The 16,058-nt window shown below is 42.2% G+C and overlaps 1 protein-coding gene across 1 annotated transcript in view; it reads left to right on the top strand.

Moving 5' to 3' along the window:
- LOC311054267 (metabotropic glutamate receptor 7-like) overlaps window positions 1-16,058 on the top strand; it is a gene marked incomplete at both ends in the record, with an annotated part of 254,803 nt that overhangs the window by 38,807 nt on the left and 199,938 nt on the right. The window lies entirely within an intron of this gene.

Below are 16,058 nucleotides of genomic sequence, written 5' to 3'. Positions count from 1 at the left end.
CACGTGGACCACAATATATATTGTAAAATCTATGTCAATTTAACTCTGAGAGTGTGCAAATGGAACCAAATGGACCCGTTAGGGTCCATTTGGTTCCATTTGTACACTCTCAGAGTTACAGACCCATAAGGATCCATTTGGTGCCTAATCTATCATTTAGCTGGGGACCCCCTGGAACTCCTTCAAGGACCCCTGGGGGTCCCCGGACCCCACTTTGAGAACCAATGGTTTAGAAGTTTAAATTATGTTTTTAAAGTGGGGTGAAAGATGGACTGTTCCGTCAAAAGCTTCCACCTACTGTAATTTGAAAAGGAAATTGTAATTTAACGTGCTGCATGACATCCATGTATCACTTAGCTAATGATCTAACGATCTGGCATTGCCCGCTTCCAATGACATATTTCAGCAATACAGCCTTTCATCCATTATGATCGTTCAGATGAACAAATTAGATTTAATATATGCGGTCCAGATGTTTTACCGTGGGTTGTTTTTTTAACAGGATACACAGTCAGGGATAACTCTGTTTAACCCATTCAATGCGGGTATACGCATCTGTGTCATTTTTTTAGATTTCTTACGGCTATTCAAAATAGCAGATGTACAAGCCCATGAGCTTGAGCTATGAGCTTGTAGATCTGCTATTTTTGAAAAATCGTGAAAATTTGTGCAAATCTTTGAATATACTGTATAAAAATGTTTAAAGCAAACATTTGTAACTGAAATATTTGCTTCCGGGGGGTCCCTGGAACAAAACATTTTGAGATGGGGGTCCGCGGCCAAATGCATATCTAAAAATATTTTCTAAATCTAAATTTCTAAATTTCTAAAACCTTTCCATGTCAAGGACCCCCAAAGTGACATGTGTTTGGCCACGGACCCCCATCTCAAAAATGTGTCGTTCCCCCGCCAGAAGCACAGATCGGAGTAAAAAATGTTCGCTTTAAAACATAATATATATTCGAATATTTGCAAAAAATTTCACGATAAAAAATAAATAAAATAGCAGATCTGCAAGCTCATATCGCGGCACTCGGTGCCGCGATATGAGCTTGTAGATCTGCTATCTACAGACGCTTTCCCCGGCCTTAATGCGTTAATAGACAGATGCTCCACACTGCGGATGTGTCGGGCCGGCTGTGTATACATATATATATATATATATATATATATATATATATATATATATATATATATATATATATATGGAAGAAACGCGTGGCACCGCGTTCAATGTTGAAAAACGACATACTCTCCAGGATAAGAGTAAAGAGTGAAGAACCGCCCATTGTTCTTGGGAGACAGCTAGGGGCCCATTCTTCTGTTTTCTCGTCCGTCTCAGGAGGTAATTGTCTGTTCGGGACGGATCTGTTATGCATCTTTGACTCCGCCGCGGCTCTGTGACATTACAATGTTTTGACGGCTATCTGCCGCCGCCGCCGCTCGCTATACTGGTGGTGAGGGAGGAGGCGCGTGCGCTTGTCACGGCGAAACGCGTTCCACATTAATCTCCTCGGCCCATTAGTCGAGTTTACTCTCTCTCTCTCTGACGAATCGCGGTCTCTGTGAAAATGAGCATGTTTACACAGGGAGGGCCATTCTCAACTGGAATATTTTTTCATCGCTCTCTCTCTCTCTCTCTCTCTCTCTTTCTCTCTCAATTATTCTCAGTCATCACAGCAGACGTGTGTTATTCAGCGACAGGTCTGATTAACCCATTCCATCCGGGAACGCATCGGTGACATTTTTTATATTTCTTTGGCAGATCCGCGGGGCAAATACATCTAAAAATGTTTTCTAAATCCTAACAGTATGTTGCTGTATCAGTGGTGCTCCAACTTCTCCATGTCAAGGACCACCCAAAATGATATGTATTTGGCCGTGGACCCCCATCTCAAAATATGTTGTTCCAGGGACCCCCCCACCCCCGAAGCAAAGATTCTAAAATGATTTTATTCTTGCAAAGAGATCGGAGTTACAAATGTTCGCTTAAAAAAAAGTATATATTCAAAGATTTGCACAACTTTTCCACGATCTTTCCCCAAAAAAATAGCAGATCTACAAGCTCATAGCGCGGCACTCTGTGCCGCGCTATGAGCTTGTAGATCTGCTATTTTTGAATAGCCCAAAGAAGTCTAAAAAAATGACGCGGATGCGTTCCCGGTCTTAATGGGTTAAAGGGAGGGAAAAAAAGACCTTGGATCGAGGCCAGGAATTGAAAAGCTGCTGCTTTGTCCGCTGTGGAGGCTGTGAGTCTGAGCTGGAGAGGACCATCTATCAGCGATGTGCTTCTGTATCAGAGTGTGAAGCAGAACTAACAGCAGACGCTGGAGGAAGAAGTACTTAAGATATGTTACTTAAGTATAAAAGTATAGCCGGTATACCACAATGAAGAAATAACACTGTTAAAGTGCAAGACCACTTTGGTAGAGGTTAGGGGTTGTGTTGTAGTTACAGTACCTTGCCATGAACTCCCAAAGGTGGACAAGAAATCAAAAATAATTGCTCTCAAAGTCACTCTTTTAGCCAGTAAACAAGCACAAATAAAGTTGATTCAGGCAATATAGAACATCACCAAACCCAGTACTGTTTTTTTTTCTTTTAAATACATAACTTCCTGTTGATTTTGTCATTTTTATTAGAAAGAAAGCCCAGACTGGATCCGTGGCTCTTCAAATAGTCAAGTGTTCAATATTTTACTTAAAAGTACAAAAGTGTTGTCATGAAAATATAGTTAGTAAAAAGTACTACACAATTTGTTTTGAAGATATCTCAAAAGTTATCAAAATTAACTCTCTCAGTGCCAAGCCCCGAGTTATCGCGAGTTTTTTCTGAATACTTACTTTTTAATGTGATCGCACTATTCTGTTTATTTTTCATCATCACTTTCGCTTCCTGATTCCTTCAGACTCACTGGGTTCCGGTTTCATGGCGCAGATTCCGTTTCCGGTTCTCATTTTTTTCCCCGGTCATTTTGGGCCAGAATAGGGAAAAACACGGTTTTTCACACGGTATAAAAAACGAACGGACAGCTCCACTTCTATTTGGCACTGGGGGAGTACTTTATGAAAATACTCTGGCAGTCAAAGAGTTAAGAAAATTAAGAAAATAGTCTACAGTACGTGCTCACAAGTTGTGAGAAAAACTGAAATATTCAAGTGAAGTAAAAGCACTGCAAAACTGTACTTAAGTACAGTACTTGAGTAAATGTTGCTTTCGAACACCGGCGTGCATGCGTGCCTGTATGCGTGCCTGCGTGCGCGTGCATGCATGCGTTATTGTGGGTGGGTGTGTGTGTGTGTGTGTGTGTGTGTGTGTGCATGCCTGCGTGCCAGCAGAGCCCCATCTATCAGTGATGTTCCGTATCAGTGATGGTGCTTCAGTAGCAGTGTGTGTGTGTGTGAAGCAGAACGAAACAGCCGCTGGGCAGAGCAGAGCGGAGCTGAGCGGAGCGACACGGGATCATTCCCATCTGTGTGAAGTGTCAGAGGCACGATAGCTGGCTTTACATGAAGAGAGGCCAGGTGGCGTTTTATAGAAAGCATTACTCCGAGGTCATTGGAGTTGATAGCTCAAATCGTGGCGGGGCGGCTTTGGATTGCTCGAAGGCTCGAAGGCAGTGATGAAAGGAAACACAGGCAACGTTTTTTTTTACTCCAATCTTTGCTTCTGGGGGGTCCCTGGAACAAAATATTTTAAGATGTGGGTCCACGCGGCCAAATACATATCATTGAGAACCACTTACTTTTAGAAAAAAAACGAAGGATTTAGAAGACATTTGTAGAATCCCTAGAAGCAAATATTTGAGTGACAAATTTGCTTAAAAAAACATATATATATATTTTAAAATAAGTTTTGCCCAAATTTTCACGATTTCTCAAAAATAGCAGATCTACAAGCTCGTAGCTACGAGCTTGTAGATCTGCTATTTTTGAATAGCCAAAGAAATCTAAAAATGACAGATGCGTTGTTCCCGGTCTAAATGGGTTAAATCTACTTGTCTAGGTGGAATATCATTACTATATTGATACAGGACCTGTTAGACACCAAATGGGAGGAACAAATGCAAAACAAACATCAACACAGTCAGCCAGCTAGTAGTAGACAAGTTTAATGCTGACTCTGTTTCAGCTCATTAAGGCCTGCTCCATATCACACTCCCAGTAGTCCAAATTATAACAGTACGACTGCTGCAATAATGAGGACAAAACAAAGTGATCTGTTAAATGCAGATTTTTTAGAAAGATAACAAGTCTTTTCACTTAAAAGAGGATTCAATATCATAATAATCTCCTTGGAGCGCTGAGTAGAAAATCACCATGTCTGTAAAAGCACATGAACCTTAGCTAACCTTTTTTCTTGGCATGTCATAATAGGCAATAACATTCTGCGAAGATACCCAATCTACAAGCTCACAAAATGGTTTTGCAGAAAGTTTGCAGGATTGGTCCGTTTTCAACAAAATGCCTCAAATCATGAACACAGCTTGCGATTTCCGTGAAATTTCACACGCACATTCCCACTAGGCCGAGGAAGAAATGCCACCCTTTTCACATTGGCCTGTTATAGCGCCACCAGCAGGTCTAATTTAGCAAAACACAGTTTTGGAACAAAATGCCTCAAATCATGAATGCAGTGTCCGATTGCCGTGAAAGGCCTTAGAATAAATGGCACCCTTTTCACATTGGCCTTTTATAGCGCCACCAGGAGGCCACAATAACGTACCTGACCTGGCGGAGACCTGTGCTCCGAGGAGCACTTTTTCTAGTTTAATGTATATAACAGATAATGTTGCATACAATCAGTTTGAAATCTGGGCACAGTGTACAAGATCACCAATCGACTCTGCGGCAAATGTACAAACCAAAAGTCAGGGACAAGAATGGCAACATCTTTACATCAGATCGCGCAACAATCAGCTAGATGGGTTCAACACTTCCAGGAAGAAGTACTCAACCTCCCTGAGCCAGAAGAACCAGCCAACATCACAACAACAACAGATGATATCCTGGTAATCAACATCGACCCCCCCCTGACTCTGCTGAGGTTAAAGCCGCCAAACAAACCCTGAAGAGTGGCAAAGCATGTGGCATTGATGCCATCCACGCTGAGATGCTGAAGGCCGATGTTCCTACATCAACACGAGTGAGGACGGACCTCTTGCAAAACATTTGGAACAGTGACACCATCCCTGAAGACCAAAGGTCCAAAAGGTCTTATTGTCAGAATAAAACTGACAGGCTTAACAACTTTGCCAGACAGGTCGGACTCGGTATCAACACCTCCAAACACACAAGTGTCGTGTGTCAACTCCATCCCCACAGGACCCGTCCTTGTTGATGAAGAACCACTTGAGTTTGTGGAAGATTTTCACTTATCTGGGCAGCCTCCTCAGTCAGGGACAGCGGGGCATCAAAGGACATCAAGGCCAGGCTGGGGAAAGGCTCAGGGTGCCTTCTCCCAACTCCGTTCAATCTGGAGATCAAAGCAATACAGCCAAGATGCTCCTATACAACAGCAATGTCAAGTCTGTTCTGCTGTATGGTTTCCGAGAGCTGGCGAGTGGTCAAAGCAGACACGAGGAAAATGGAAGTGTTCCACAACAGATGCCTCCGACAAATATCGCCAGATATTTTGGCCTAATAAAATCTCCAATAATGAACTGTACATACAAACAAGGAGCCGGGAGCATCACCAAGGAGATTACACACAGACGCCTGAGATGGCTAGTTTAGGACATGTGCTGAGGAGAAAAACTTCAAATTGATTAGAATAGATTTTTGACAAATTATGGGTCACAACTTTGGTGACTAAGTGGTCTAAGACAGTGTTTTTTAACCAGTGGTCCGGGGACCACCAGTGGTCCTTGAGGGGGTACCAGGGGGTCCCCAGCAAAATTAGTTAACATAGCATCACACTCACTTTTAACCACTTAGCTTTGGCTATTCAAAAATAGAAGATATACAAGCTCATAGCGCGGCACTCGGTGCCGCGCTATGAGCTTGTAGATCTGCTATTTTTGAAAAATCTTGAAAATGTGTGCAAATCTTTGAATATATATATTTTTAAAGCGAACATTTTTAACTCAAATCTTTGCTTCTAGGGGTCTCTGGCACAAAATATTTTCAGATGGGGGTCCGCGGCCAAATGTATATCAATTTAGGGGTCCTTGGCATGAAAAAGGTTGAAAACCTGGTCTAAGACAGTGGGTTTCAGTCAGCCTTTTCTGGACCAGGGCCCACTAGAAAATCTTGAAGCAAAACGTGTTAAGTGGTCAGATGGCTGGGCCGCGTGTATTTCCAGAGGATGTTCATTGTAATGATCAATCGATCGCGTTCCGTTCTAATACTGTATATCAGTACAGTAGAACAATGAAATCTCCTTTTTTCAAGGGTTTGAAGTAAAACAATTACTCTTCTTAACTCTAATTAATGTGATTTTATCATAAAAATCTGGCGTAATATCTACATTTTGATCCATGCTGAGAGCTGACAGTAGATTTGGTGAGTTTGTGTGTGTGTGTGTGTGTGTGTGTGTGTGTGTGTGTGTGTGTGTGTGTGTGTGTGTGTGTGTGTGTGTGTGTGTGTGTGTGTGTGTGTGTGTGTGTGTGTGTGTGTGTGTGTGTGTGTACACGTTTGTCTGTGTGTGTGTATGTGTGCGTGTGTGCCCGTGCGTGTGTGCGCGTGTGCGAGTGTATGTATTTGAATAATTTGCAGGTGCTAGTGATGAGATAGCGTAATCTCCCTGTGCCTACGGCTGGGGGTTCAAGGCAACACTGCAGGCACAGACTGCTGCGCTGATAAGCAGCCATTAAGCTGCGTTGTGTCGGGCTACAGTGCGTTGCATCCAAAGTGCAACGGCTCTCAGCCCCAGGGGGGCGGGGAGGGGGGGGGGTGGGGTGGGGTTCAAGTGCACCGACATAGGATATGTGTGATATTTACCCCGCGCTCTGCCATCACTAGGTAATTACATGGGCCCTTTGTGAGGAGGCAAGACCAAGTGGGGGAAGATAGGATCTGAGAGTCTCGCCCCACTTTGTCTGCCGCTATTAAGAGGAGAGATGGGCCTGTGATGGTACTGTGTCCAATGGTGAGAGGATGAGAGAGAGAGAGGGAGGGAGGAGGAGGGAGAGACACGGAGAGAGAGAGAGAGAGAGGGAGGGGGAGGGAGGGAGGGAGGGAGAGAGAGAGGGGAGATGGAGAGACGGAGAGAGAAGCCTAATTTATGCTTACTGTATAGTTGCGTGGCGGTGTCATGTCATGCTGCAACGCATTGTGAGCTTGTAGATCGGCTATTTTCGGAGCGTGATGCGATGTGCAACCACGTAGAACTCAGAGAGACAGAGAGGTTATGATACGGGGGGAGGAAGAGAGAAAGAGAGACAGACAGACAGACAGACAGAGAGAGACAGTGAGAGAGAGAGAGAGATACAGAGAGATACAGGGGGAGGAAGAGAGAAAGACAGACAGACAGACAGACAGACAGACAGACAGACAGACAGACAGAGTGAGAGAGATACAGAGAGATACAGGGGGAGGAAGAGAGAAAGACAGACAGACAGACAGACAGACAGACAGACAGACAGACAGACAGACAGACAGACAGAGTGAGAGAGATACAGAGAGATACAGAGGGAGGAAGAGAGAAAGAGAGACAGACAGACAGACAGACAGACAGACAGACAGACAGACAGACAGACAGACAGACAGATACAGAGAGATACAGGGGGAGGAAGAGAGACAGATAGACAGAGAGAGACAGTGAGAGAGAGATAGAGAGAGATACAGGGGGAGGGGGAGAGAAAGAGAGACAGATAGAGAGATGGAGGTAAATATGGGAGAGAGAGAGAGAGAGAGAGGAATCATTGGAATGCAGGTCAGGGTGTAGCATCAGGCACGGCGAGGAGAGGCAGAGGCAGTGCAGACAGAGAATGAATGTGTCAGGTCCTCCATGCTTCAGGTGTATAGACTATAGAGGAATGGAGGAAAAACATGCACCGATGCCTGCTCCCTGGTAAATAACCTGTCAGGCTCTGGACAAAGACTACGGCACAATGATACAGAGCAGACGTTTCACCATGTCACCCAGCCCCGTGTCTGATGTACAATCTATACCACACACACACACACACACACACGCGCACACACACACACACACACACACACACACACACACACACACACACGCACATACACGCGCACACACAGAGATATACAGTACATCCATTAAGCTAGCCACGGTTCATGCACACATTTTGTTTTGTCTTCTTTAATGACCCACATCGCATTGTTTTTTTTTTCATCACCTAAGGGGGCAAGGGTTCTTATACAGTGTATCATACTTTTTATACACAGTATATTTATCTTTTTAATATGCATATCTGACGTTGATCTATAACACTTCATGTTTGTTCAGCGAAGAAAAACAGCAAAAGTCATCAAGGAGGGTTTTTGAAAAAGCACAGAGGAGAAAAGAAAGAAATGGTTCATGTCGGGCAGAAACCTCGTATCTCAGCGTTGCAACGTTTTTTAGTAGTGAAAGTCCTGGCTATTTTGACTGTTTAAAAAAAAAAAATTAAATCATAAAAAAGCTATTAACCCATTTAGACCGGCGAACCCATCTGTGTGTCATTTTTTGATTTCTTTGCCTATTCGACTGTCTATTTGACTTTTTTTTTTCAAAAATAGCAGATCTACAAGCTCATAGCCGCGCTATGAGCTTGTCTTTGACATGAAAAAGTTTGAGAACCACTGACATATATTGCAAATACTTACGTTTAAAAAAAAAAAAAACTGTTAGGGTTTAGAAGACATTTGTAGAATCCCCCAGAAGAAAATATTTGAGTTAAAAATGTTCGCTTAAAAAAGAAAAAAATGTATATATATATATATATATATTCAAAGATTAGTGCAAATGTTCAAGATTTAAAAATAAATAGCAGATCTACAAGCTCATAGCACATCACTCGGTGCCGCGCTATGAGCTTGTAGATCTGCTATTTTTTGAATAGCCCAAAGAAATTATACAAAATGACACAGATGCGTTCCCGGTCTCAATGGGTTAAGTTTAAAAAAAAAAAAGTTTTTGTACATACAAGGTTCCCACCCGACAGCGAGACAAAAGAGCTCCCGGTGCACTTTGCGGTGTGTAGTCTGTAAAAATCAATACGCCTATCAGTAATGTGATGCAGTGCCCTGGATAGAAAGGAATACATCTGCTAAGTCTTAGTCATAAAGCTCAAGGCGATGTCTTATTCTGGGCGTGAGCTGCACCTGCAGAACCCACAGCACCATGCATTGTACTTTTTACTGTACTTGATGTCCCCTTTTTTTCACTTGTACTACTTTGTACGATCTATTCCACTAACATCTCAGAGGCAAATGTTGTACCTTTTTTACTGCAATTATTTGAAAAAGTTACCTTTGTGGATTTCAGTGGTGTAAAGTAACTAAGTGCATTTACTCAAGTACTGTACTTAAGTACAATGTTGAGGTAGTTTTACTTCACTGGGGTATTCCCGATTTTCAGTACTTTTACTGCGACGCATTGTGAGCTTGCAGATCGGTTATTTTCAGCATCTAACCAAGTGTAAAATCAGCCATTATGACACCATCAAGGCCTGCCAAATAAACATTTTAGTCGACTAAATCAACTGTAGATTTAGTCGACTATAATCTTATGATATTTAGTCGACTAAAACTAGACTAAAATGATGTCTAAAACTAAAAGGAATTTGATTCAAAAGACAATGACTAAAACTGAATAAACATTTGCTGTCAAAATCAACACTAGCTTTCAGACTGAATAATGGAGTGAAACCAAATGAAAATTCAGGCTGAGTGTCAGGCTAATCCAGCCCAGCTTCAAGTTCATTCTATCAGCAGTCGAAGCCGGTGAAAACGGCGGTACTTTGGAAGAGACACGAGCCAACTTCCAGGAGGTACAAACACCTCTGAAATCTCTGACCTATACAAGCTGGGGCGGCCATAGCTGAGTGGTTAGTGAGCCCGCCTAGGGAGCCAGAGGCCCTGGTTGTCCCAGGTACGATTCCAGGCCAGGCCAGCAAATGTGTCGATGAAATGAAATTTGTCCCTGAGCAAGACTCTTAACCCCTAATTGCTCACAGGTTCTCATTGGAAACAAGACCGCAAGGACTTTCACGAACGGACCTGTTAAAGGAATTATCCTAGCTCACAATTACGTCACGATGCGACACGTTGCGAGCTTGTAGATCTTCTATTATTTTAGCCATTTTTTATGGGAGTCTAGTATACGACAAAGTATAAAATAGCACATACAGTAGGTGCTTAATCATACTAATGGGGCGTCAGTGGCTCAGAGGTAGAGCGGCCGGATGGAAGCTGTGAGGTTCCCAGTTCGATCCCGGGCTCCCTCAGAGTTAGTGTGGAAGTGTCCTTGAGCAAGACACTGAACCCCTAATTGCTCCAGATGAGCAGGTTGGTGCCTTGCATGGTTTCCTCCGCCATCGGTGTATGAATGTGTGTGTGAATGGGTTAATGTAATGCACAATCTATGTAAAGGGCTTTGTATAAAAGCGCTATGTAAATGCACCATTTACCATTTTCTAATCGATTTAGTCAATTAATCAATCAATTGGATTTCTTTTGTGTCGATTCATTGATAAAAGATAAAACCTTTGCTTCTTGATTATTCGATTAATCGATAAAAGTAACCGATAATCGCTAAGAAAATAATCAATAGTTGCAGTCAGACTACTGCTCTTTTGAAGTGCATTGTTCTTTGTTACAATACTGTATGTGGGCAGAAGAATCTTTTCAGACTGACTTGAAGGGAGAGAGATAATGATAGTCCTGAGTGGCAGTATAAAAGACAAAGCTGTCATGACAGTGTGAACATCAAGGATCCTTAAGTCAATAGGCTTGACTCATGTGGCTGTGATATGGCGGCTGCGTCCCTGCACAGCATCGTGATTGACTTTGTGTGCTTCCTACAGTATATGGCTTGTTTTTTTCTCAAACTTTTTCGTGTCAAGGACCCACAAATTGACACGTGTTTGACCCCCATCTGAATCCATATTTTGTTGTGCCAGGGACCCCCCACAAGAGAAGATTTTGAGGTGTTTGTACTTTACTTGAGTATTTCCAATTTCCAATACTTTTACTTGTACTCCGCTACATATCAGAGGCACATTTTTTTACTTTTACTCCACGACAATTATTTGAAATCTTTAGTTACTAGTTACTTTGTAGATTAGATTATTATTACAAAACATACATTAACCACTTCAGCTCTGTATACATTTCGGCCATTTGAAAATAGCAGATCTACAAGCTCACATTGTGAGTTTGTAGATCTGCTATATTCAAAAGATTGTTATACATTTTGTACAATTTTGTACAAATTGTGTACAAACCACAATTTTGTACAAATTTTGAACAAACCACTGATTATAGACACATGCTTCATACTGTATAGGACGTGTTACACAGTACCTGATTGTCCTCTGTGGTGCATATGGTGGTGTATTATGGTCGGAATAGTGCAGTCTGCTCGGCAGATGGAGAGATGGCGGGTCGGTCAGGTTTCCTTTTGTGAGCTGTGTGGCCGCCCGCACGCCCACGCACCTCAGCCCTCTACTCCACTTTGGTGCCTCTCCTGGTCAAATATCGGATCGGTGAGTCATCCCTGGCCCTCTCTCCTCCCCGTGGAGGAACACGCTGGGTGTCTTAAAATACACTCTTTAACCCATCAAGACCGGGACAGCATCCTGTGTGTCATTTGTTTTTTGATTTCTTTGGGCTATTCAAAAATAGCAGATATACGAGCTTGTATATCTGCTGTTTTTGAAAAAATCATGAACATTCGTGAAAATCTTTGAATATATATATTTTTCAAAGCGATTTATTTTTACTCAAATCTTTGCTTATGGGGATTCTACAAATCCATTCTACAAATACAGTTTTTTCCCCTTTTTTAAACGTACTGTATGTTGCTATGATATCAGTGGTTCTCAAACCTTTTCATGTCAAGGACCTCCCAAAATAATATATATTTGCCCACGGACCCCTATCTCAAAACATGTTGTTCCAGGGACCCCCAGAAGCAAAGATTTGAGTTAAAATGTTATATATATATTCAAAGATTTGCACACATAAAAATAAAAATAAAAAAAAGCAGATCTACAAGCTACATGAGCTTGTATATCTGCTATGTTTTGAATAGCCAAAGAAATCCTAAAATGACAGATAGATGCGTTCCCGGTCTGTATGGGTTAACTGGGCAGCCATGCAAGAGCCCAGGCCCTAGCACACAGAGCCTGGAGCGGCCCAGGGGACTGGCAAACAGAGAAGGGCCAGAGACAGAGGGCGAGCGAGAGAGAGAGAGAGAGAGAGAGAGAGAAGGGGAGTGGGAGTGGGTGGGTGGGTTGGGAGGTCGAACCAGATAAAGGTTTTATAAAAGCTTTACTTTTTTTTTCTCGAAACGCGCAAAACACCAAAGCCATGCAGCTCGGCGGGTGATGTAGGCGATGCTGAAAACGGTGGTCATTGGGGACAGCGTTGTTATGGTAGTAAAAAAAAAAAGAAACGAGCTACAAAACTGGGAAAAACTGCAGTTTAGCCCTTTAAGACCGGGAACGCATCTCTGTGTCTTATTTTGTTTTCTTTGGGCTATTCAAAAATAGCAGATCTACAAGCTCATAGCGCAGCACCGAGTGCCGCGCTACGAGCTTGTAGATCTGCTATTTTTGAAAAATCTAGAACATTTGCGCGAATCTTTGAATATATATATTTTTTAAAGAGGACATTTTTAACTCAAATCTTTACTTCATGGGGGTCCCTGGAACTGGAATTTTTAATCAAAATTTTGTTTTTGCTCCCATTTTAGGATTATTACGGTAATTTCCGGGTTGCGCGGCCCGGAAATTACTATTACTACTATTATTAATTACCCAATTATTAGTTACATTGCTGTTTGGGCTGGGACGTTTTTCAGCAGTGGCGTAATTTAAACGCCACTTAAACGCGCAAAAACAAAACAAAACGGTGGGCCGGTTCGGAAAATCCCAGAGCTGAATTTTGGTCCCAGCACGCCCCTGTCCGCAACCAAATACATATCATTTTGGGGGTCCTTGACATGAAAAGGTTTGAGAACCACTGATATAGAAACATATTGTTCTATATCAGTTTAATCCTAACAGTTTTCAAAAAACTGTTAGGATTTAGAAGAAATTTGTAGAATCCCCCAGAAGCAAAGATTTGAGTAAAAAATGTTCGCTTTAAAAAAAATATAAATTATATTCAAATATTTGCAAAAAAAAATCACGATTTTTCACAAATAGCAGATCTACAAGCTCATAGCGCGGCACTCGGTGCCGCGCTATGAGCTTGTAGATCTGCTATTTTTGAATAGCCCAAAGGAAATCTAAAAATGACACAGATGCGTTCCCGGCTTTAATGGGTTAGGCGACTTGAGTGTTTGAGTGCCATTCACTGGGAGAGAAACGTTGTGGAGCAGAGAGCTGGTTGAATCCTATCAGGGGGTTGCCAGGGGCCAGGCTGAATCGTTTTGCAATCACTATACAGTAGCTGGAAGAAAACATGGGGGGCCGGGGGGCGAATGTTTACGGGAGCTCGGAGAATAGATGGGTGGATGCATGCAGTGGTGGGAAAAAGTACTCGAATGTTTTACTTAAGTAAAAGTATCAATACTGCAATGTACTCTGTTACAAGTAAAAGTCCGGAATTAAAAATTGACTTGAGTAAAAGTGGAAAAAAGTATTGGTATCAAATGTACTTAAAGTACCAAAAGTAAAAGTACTAAAACGTTTGAAAATAGCCGATCTACAAGCTCACAACGTGTCGCAATGCGACGCGTTGTGAACTTGTAGATCTGCTATTTTCAAATAGCCTAGTTATAAAATAGGGCTAATAGTGGTTAATGTATGTTTTATAATGTAATAATGTATATCTGCAAAGTAAGCAGTAATTCAAGTTTTCAAATAATTGTAGTGGAGTAAAAGTACAATATTTGCCTCCGAGATGTCGTGGAGTAGGAGTAAAAAGTATAGACAAATGGAAATACTCCAGTAAAGTAAAAGCACCTCAAACTTGTTACAGTACTTGAGTAAATGTACTTAGTTACTTGGACGGAGAGACAGTCAGTGACAGACGGAGAGCACGGATAGGCTTGAAAAAGAGATAGGCTTGAATGAGAGGAGAATGACAAAAGGAAGAGAGGATTAGCCAGAAGGGAGGGAGAGGGAGAGAGAGAGAGAGAGAGAGACGCGGAGAGAGAGAGAGAGAGAGAGGGCCGAAGAAGACGACAAGGGAGAGAGAGAGAGGACAGGAAGAAGGGTTTTGGCTGGCATCATGGCGTGTTTGAAACGAGACCGAGGGGCAGATTGGCTCGACGAGAGAGAAGGGAGAACTGGCAGCCCTGATTGAAGCTCTTCTCGGGGGCAGGATGTGTCTCCTGATCATCTGTGTGCTGTGGGAGTGTCTGCGTTCTGCAGACACATGACAGAGAGAGAGAGAGAGAGAGAGAGAGACGCCGGGGCTCTGCTGCTGGTGCTGTTGTTGACGCAACTCTTTACCCCCCTGTCTCTCTCTCTCTCTCTCTCTCTCTCTCTCTCTCTCTCTCTCTCTCTCTCTCTCTCTCTCTCTACGAAAGGGACAGAGAGGGAGAGACGCAGGAGCAGTGGGGGAAAAACTACTCAGATATTTTACTTAAGTAAAAGTAGCAATACCGCAATATAAAAATAATCTGTTACAAGTAAAAGGCCTGTGTTCAAAATGTTACTTGAGTAAAGGTACGAAAGTATTGGCTTCAAAATGTACTTAAAGTACCACAAGTAAAAGCAGTAAAATGTTTGAAAATAGCAGATCTACAAGCTCACAACGCGTCGCAATGCGACGCGTTGTGAGCTTGTAGATCGGCTATTTTCAAATGGCCTATGTATAGAATTGGGCTAAAGAGGTTAATGTGTGTTTTATAATATAATCATTTATATCTGCAAAGTAACTAGTAACTAAAGTTTTCAAATAATTGTAGTTGGAGTAAAAAGTACAATATTTGCCTCTGAGATGTAGTGGAGTAGAAGTAAAAGTATTGAAAATGGGAAATACTCCAGTAAAGTCAAAATTCCTCAAAAGTAAGTGCACTTAAGTGCAGTACTTGAGTAAATGTGCTTAGTTACTTTACACCACTGCGCAGGAGGGGGGGGGGGGGAGACAGTAAACTGATAGTCAGACAGGCTGCGTGTGTTTGTGTGTGAGAGAGAGAGACGGAGAGAGAGAGAGAGAGAGATAAAGAGAGAGAGAGAGAGAGAGAGAGAGAGAGAGAGAGAGAAAGAGACAGAGGGGCAATAGAGCAGCGACCTCGTGAAATAAAGGCATCTTGAGTGACAGTGTGCCAGATATAGATCTAGGAGGGAAGGAAGGAAGGAAGGAAGGACACATGGAGGGAGGGAGGGAGGGAGGGAGGGAAAGCTGTCAATTCTCCTCCCTCTCTCTCAATTCAATTAAATCCAATTGAAGGGAGGCTTTATTGGCACGGGGAAGAATACTTGTACGTTGACAAGGCGAGTGTGAAAAATGAAAGCAAAAAGTAAAATGTACAGCTATAAAGATATAGGCCTACAAGAGTAAAGACATGTGTAAACAAAGCTGTGTACCGCATTGAAACATTGCAACATACAGTAGGTCAAATTATCTGAAAGAATACAAACAGAAACGTTGTGGTTTTGCTCTGAACCCATTAAAACCGGGAACGTGTAACCCCTTATTTAAAATGAGGGTGTGCAAAATATAACATCAAATAAATAAATATGAGCAGTTCATTTAACCCATTGAGGCCTAAGGTTCCGATTCTACAAAATGTCTAAATCATTTTTTTGGAAAAAAAAAACGTATTTTGCTATGTCAGTGGTTCTCAACCTTTTTCATGTCAAGGACCCCAAAATTATATGTATTTGGTCGCGGACCCACATCTCAAAATATTTTGTTCCAGGCAGCCCCAGAAGCAAAGATTTGAGTTACAAACGTTCGCTTTAAAAATATATATATTCAAAGATTTGC

This window comes from Gymnoscopelus microlampas (assembly GCF_963454915.1).
Source record: "Gymnoscopelus microlampas genome assembly, chromosome: 10".
Taxonomy (NCBI): domain Eukaryota; kingdom Metazoa; phylum Chordata; class Actinopteri; order Myctophiformes; family Myctophidae; genus Gymnoscopelus; species Gymnoscopelus microlampas.
Note: the sequence above shows the minus strand (reverse complement) of the source record. Positions and strands in the feature narration are given on the sequence as shown.